The sequence below is a fragment of the Danio rerio genome, chromosome 7 (genome assembly GCF_052040795.2).
Source record: "Danio rerio strain M-AB ecotype USA chromosome 7, GRCz13ab, whole genome shotgun sequence".
Taxonomy (NCBI): domain Eukaryota; kingdom Metazoa; phylum Chordata; class Actinopteri; order Cypriniformes; family Danionidae; genus Danio; species Danio rerio.
Window position 1 is genome coordinate 19,993,472 of NC_141027.1, and position 6,529 is coordinate 20,000,000.

The following is a 6,529-nucleotide window of genomic DNA, read 5'->3' on the forward strand; positions in this document are numbered from 1 at the left end:
AATCTGTGGATATTGTTGGGGACATGTCCCCTCTGTCCAGCTAATTCTACACTCTTGGTTGATTAAACTCCTTACAGATTTCCTAACTGATAAATAACCTCATCCTTCTACTAGAACTCCCTAACTGCATCAGAATGGCAGAGTCACTCGCTGTCTTCAAGAAACGACTAAAAACTCAACTATTTAGTCTCCACTTTCCTTTCCTTTTTGCTCCACCGCTAACTGTACTACAAAAAAAAATTAAACATAATAATAAAAATAAATAAATTACTAATGTTTTGCTTCTTACACTCTACATACCTGAAACTTGCCTACAGCACTTATTCATTGTTGCTCTTATAGTTATGTAAATTGCTTCCTTGTCCTCATTTGTAAGTCGCTTTGGATAAAAGCGTCTGCTAAATGACTAAATGACTAAACTTTCTTCAGTTAAACAAAGAGAAAACTGAAATGATTGTGTTTGGAAACAGAGATGAGGTTCTCAAGGTAAATGCGTACCTTGGCACTAAAGGTCAAACGACAAAAAATAAGGTCAAGAATCTTGGTGTGACTCTGGAGTCAGATCTGAGTTTCAACAGTCATGTCAAAGCAGTCAGTAAATCAGCATACTATCATCTCAAAAACAGCAAGAATCAGATGCTTTGTTTCTAGTGAAGATTTAGAAAAACTTGTTCATGCTTTTATCAGCAGCAGGGTGGATTACTGTAACAGTCTCCTCACTGGTCTTCCTAAAAAGACAGTCAGACAGTTACAGCTCATCCAGAACGCTGCAGCCAGAATTCTAACCAGAAGCAGGAAATCAGAGCACATCACACCTGTCCTCAGGTCTTTACACTGGCTGCCAGTTACATTCAGAATAGATTTTAAAGTATTATTACTGGTCTATAAATCACTAAATGGCCTAGAACCTCAATACATCACAGATATGCTCACTGAATACAAACCCAACAGATCACTCAGATCTTTAGGATCATATAAACTAGAAGTTCCAAGGGTTCAGTCAAAGCAGGGTGAATCGGCTTTTAGCCACTATGCCCCTCGCTGCTGGAATCAGCTTCCAGAAATGATCAGATGTGCTCCAACATTAAGCACATTCAAATCAAGACTGAAAACACATCTGTTTAGCTGTGCCTTTACTGAATGAGCACTGTGCTGCGTCCGACAGATTGCACTATCATGTTTTTCTCTTCTTCTTCATTCTTTTATATCACATCTTACCTGTTTTTATGTTTTGTTTTGTTTTTACGCATTTTTATTATTTGTTTTTATTTTTATTTTACTTGTTTCTTTTATACTTGTTTATGTAAAGCACTTTGAATTGCCACTGTGTATGAAATGTGCTATATAAATAAACTTGCCTTGCCTTTGCCTTGCCTAAATGTAAATGTAAAACGCTTGAACCCTGATAATTGCTGCTTGCAGCTAAATTTTTATTTGTGTCTCCTGAACCTTTAGGATAACCAATCAAGAAAGATGGGTCTCAGTCCACTTCTCCTTACAAAAAGTAAAAAGAACTAACCATGGTTTTATTATAGTATTCAAGAGTTCACACTTAACTGATGATTGATTATAAAGCTTGTTTGGCATGCTGTCCCAGGAGAGAGCCATGAGCTCATAAGATCCTCGAGTCCGGGGCTCCCTCCTGTTTGCAAGGTAAGAAGGGAGTTTGAGCTCAGGTAGATCACTAGAGCTCCCCTGCTGTATAGCCAATGAACAGATAGCCATTGCTCTTAAGTGATAACTACTTACTAAGAGCATGTCTATGGTGCCGATTTAGATTAGTTAATTAAATTTAAGTTGTGTGTTTTTGGACGGTGGGAGGAAACTGGAGAACCCATTTGAGAACATGTAAACACCACACAGAAACATCGGCTGGCTTCGTAAGGACTAGAACCAATGATGTTCTTCCTTTGAGGCAACAGTGCTAACCACTGTGCCACCGTGTCACTCATCTAGAAAAGGAGGAGGAGTAGGGGTGGAAGGAGGGATTCTTAAAAATGAAGATGGCTGTTATTTGGAACTTAGGGTTTTTATAGTGGCTTAGGAATCATCTGATTGGTGAATCATAAACGTGATCCTCTCGAAATTAGTTTATAGATAAACTTTTTGGACCATTTGATTACCATTAAACTGCAGTTTTACTACTACAAAATGATCAAAATTAGCCAATAACAGGATATAATGTTCCAAGATGTGACCACAAAATGGACAGAATGCCCAAACATTTTTTTTTTCAAATTCTTGATGTTGCCTGTTGCACCTGCAGCCCAGTACTGGGAAACACCCATACATACACACACTACAATACAGCCAATTTTGCTTAACCAATTCACTTATAGCACATGTCTTTGGCCTGTGGGGGAGACTGGAGCACCCTGAGTGAACACGAGAAGAACATGCAAACTCCACACAGAAATGCCAACTGGCCCAGCAGGAACTAGCATATGTTTTACACAGCGGATGCCCTTCCAGCCACAACCCAAGACTGGGAAGCACCCAGACACTCTTTACAGTCATTCACTCACAAACACTACGGCCAATTAGGCTCACAGACAGACAGAGACTGTATTATGCCACCGTGCGGTCAAAATTGATATTACATAGCCTATTTCTTAATAATTCAGTTTCAATTGATTAATCCGTTTAAAAGGACGTTCCTCTTTTAGTAAAGCACGATGTGTTTTTATTTTTTTTTTTTATTCAATAGGGGAAATGTTATAAATACAAACTTGCGCGCGCGCTCTCTCGCTCTCTCTCTTTTAATCCTGTCGTGTTTAATTTGAGGTAAAGTAGATTTAAGCCACGCGTTAGAGAAAATCACGGATTTAACGGACACTGTGGCTGGAAAGAGTCAGAGGAACGGCGAGCTGGGAAACCTGTATGATCAGGACTGAAGGAAAACTGTTATTCTGTAAGTCTTTTTTTATTTAAATGTATTTATGTATGTAAAATCATGTGTTTTTGCGTTGTTTGAATGAAAGGTTTGTTTCGGCTTCTGAATTGCCAAAGACAGGAACTTGTCACACTCTTGCCAAAATGAAGTCGGTGTATATTTGTTAAGTCTTCACCTGCTGTTGTTTTATACGGCCTCGTTCTTTAACATTAGCTAATGTTTGCAATCAGCAAGATGAGGTTGATGTGAGAGAGTCCCAGTAAGCCTCTGTAAGCCGCTTCAAAGCCCAGAGGATCAAACCTGCTGCTATAATAAAGAGTCACGACTGGTGATTGACGCATTCTCGCTTTAGCCGAGTGTAAATGCTCCACTAATGTCAGCCAGTGTGTTTTTTGACAGTCCTTGACGGACACACTGCATTGACGACTCTCATGTGTCTGTCTGGTGTAGCTGAATTAGGCTACATGAGGAATTGTGACTTGTTTACTCGTATATAATGTATAAAACGTTGTAATTTAGAGGATAAAATGACAAAGTTGTTTTCAGATGTTTAAAATATCTGTATACTCAATGTTTAACAAATGTTTTCACTTAAAGGGGTAATTCAATTTTTTTTTTTACTTCATAATTTACTCACTCCTCAAAACATGTATGACTTTCTTTCCTCTGTTGAACACAAAAGAAAATATATTTTGAAGAATGTAATACCTGTAACCATTGATTTTTCCTATATGGTTAGGTTACAAGTTTAGCCCTTTCTTCAAAATATCTTTATTGTTTAACAGAAAAAAAAAGAAAATGAGAAAGTTTTGAAATCACTTGAGGGAGATAAAAAAGTGAGTAAATAATTATATTTGGGTGAACTATCCCTTTAAGAAGAGTTAAAAACATATATTAGTGGCTAATATTAAAGAGCGTTGAGGTTAATTTGGCTTTTGGAGGCTAATAAGCATGTGTGGTTAAAAAAGAAACACTTTCATTGCCTTACATTATGCATTTATCTTTACCTAATAAGTTGAAACAACTCTTTGTTTTTGAGAGCCAACTAATTTATTTCCACTTTCAGATTTAAAACTGGTACGTTTTCATTGACTTTGACATGTTACACACTTCATGAAAGTTTTTTTAAATCCACTTTAATAATATAATAATCCACTTAATATTATTATTATAACTATTATTAGATCATTTGTTTCAAGACCCTTCACAAGGAAATTTCACAAAAATCAAATATTTTAGGCCAACATCACAGTAAAGTTATTGTACCATTTACACTACCTGACAAAAGTCTAGTCATCGATCCCAGTTGTAAGAGCAAAAAATAATAACTTCCATTCGATCATTTGGAAAAATGCAGAAGGCAGATTTTTCAGATGAATCGTCTGTTGAACTGCATTTCAATCATCACAAATACTGCAAAAGACTTATTGAGGAACTACCAACCTACGTCACACATGACGTCACACGGCTATCTGGTTGCAAAAAGAAACCGGTTGCAAAAGCAAACATGTCGTGTTGTGCGGTAGGACGCCAAATGCAGTAGGATTCCAAAATCCAAAAATAGAAAACTTAACTTTTACTGTACAACACAATGCTTTTAATGCCAACCACAGACAGTGTTGGCTAAAAGGGAGCTGAATGGAGTGAGGATCTAATTAAAAATGCTCGACTCTGCAGTTCTCATTTCATATCAGTTCACGCTATGCTGAATCATACACATTACTTGTTTTTGATTGCAGCAATGATTTCAGCTTAAACAGTTAAGTATGGATAATTAACACTGAATGAATGCTAAGAATGAGTAGTAAAAGTGTGTTCACATACCCTGCCGTACAGGTGCAGTTCGCTGTCAGAATGAGGTTTTGCTTGTTGATGATTACCCAGGCCTTGTATAGTTCCGTCTTCTTTCCTTGTCTTAGGCTAGGCAGAACCTCGGTTTTTAGCATTACAAAGTTTTGAATCTGGTAATCATGAAACATTATTTCTTGCACATGTCCACACAGAACAAAACTGTTGGCATCCAAAGACTTCTCTCTTGTAAAATCACTTGGAGCTTCAATGCGATTGAATGTTTCGGGTTGGATGCTTGGTCATTTCGTCTTATGCAATATTGAGGTGCTTTCGCAAACGTACCTGTCAGAAGAACGCCGCTCACTTTAACGCTAATTTTGTCGAATTACTGTGCCTATCACTGGGTGACAAGCTGTTATAATACGCTGAAAGCATTATGTTAATAATATATATAATATATAATCAATATAACATATCTCTAATACAACAACAAACCCTTTACCGCATCGGATGTCATTCCCTCGCTGTAAATGCTAGCGCTCCCGTTTTTTTCTGCAACCTCGCTGCGCGTCCATCTTGAATGTTTACAAACATGGTGATTCGTCTACAGAATGCCTGCTGGAGATTTTCACACTAAAAGATTTTCACACAGATCAGTCGAGTTTGGTGAAGAAAATAAATCATGGTTTGGGGTTACATTCAGTATGAGGGTGAGCGAGAGATCCGAAGAGTGGAGAGCAACATCAACAGCCTGAGGTATCAAGACATTTGTGCTGCCCATTACATTACAAACCACAGGAGAAGACAAATTCTTCAGCAGGATAGTGCTCCTTCTCAAACTTCAGCCTCCACATCAAAGTTCCTGAAAGCAAAGACGGTCAAGGTGCTTCAGGATTGGCCAGCCCAGTCACCAGACATGAACATTACTGAGCATGTCTGGGGTAAAATGAAGGAGGCATTGAAGATGAACCCACAGAATCTTGATGAACTCGGGGAGTCCTGCAATAATGCTTTCTTTGCCATTGTAGATGACTTTATTGATAAAGTAGTTGAGTCAGTGCAGAGATGTATGGATGCAGTCCTCAAAGCTCATGAGAGTCATACACAGTATTAATTCCTTTTCCACTGCACCATGACTTTATATTCTATACTGTACATTATTTCTAAGTGACAAAACTTTTGTCTGTCCTAATTAAATAATTAAAAATCAAGGCATGATCATATTTTATTTTGGTAAAATAAGCGTAATCTAGAGGCCTTTGCCTTTCATATAAGCCACTTCTGATACCAAATGATCAACTAAAAGTCAAGTTATTATTGCCTGTTCATAAAACATGGATAGACGACAAGACTTTTGTCAGGTAGTGTACATGTCAGGTGATCAATTAACTGATAAAAATAAATGAAAATATTAATCTCATACAAGTTGTATTGCAACGGTGATTTCTCATGTTTGGGGGCTCTTTGTGACAAAAAGTTTGAGAAAGGAAATAAAATAAATACCTCAACAAACGTTAAAGAGTAAACATTTTACCTCATTCCTTGGTTCTCTTCCAATTTTTTAGCCTCTCCTTTTCTCTCTGCCAGATGATGACTGAGGTTGCGAAGGCACAGACAGACTCGGTGGTGTCCAGTGTGGAGTCCATGCTGGCGGACGCGGCCCGACTGCAGACGCAGTGCCGGGAGCGGAGCGGTGAGCTGGCAGTGGCTGCTGTGGAGCTGCACCAGGAGACCCAGAGCCTACGGGACCAGTGCGAGGCCACACAGCTGGACATGGCCCGCCTCCGACGGACGCTGGACGACCTGCTGGACACAAAACACGCCTACGAGGCCCGAGAGAGACAG

The 6,529-nt window shown here is 38.6% G+C and overlaps 1 long non-coding RNA gene across 1 annotated transcript in view; it reads left to right on the forward strand.

Annotated features, from left to right (window-relative positions):
* Window positions 1–2,821: 2,821 nt before the first annotated feature.
* si:ch211-285j22.3 overlaps window positions 2,822–6,529 on the forward strand; it is a 3,827-nt gene continuing 119 nt past the window's right edge. The window contains exons 1-2 of the long non-coding RNA NR_120357.1: window positions 2,822–2,911; window positions 6,272–6,529. The exon at window positions 6,272–6,529 is cut by the window's right edge and continues 119 nt beyond it. This is a non-coding gene — a long non-coding RNA (si:ch211-285j22.3). The remainder of the gene's footprint in view (window positions 2,912–6,271) is intronic.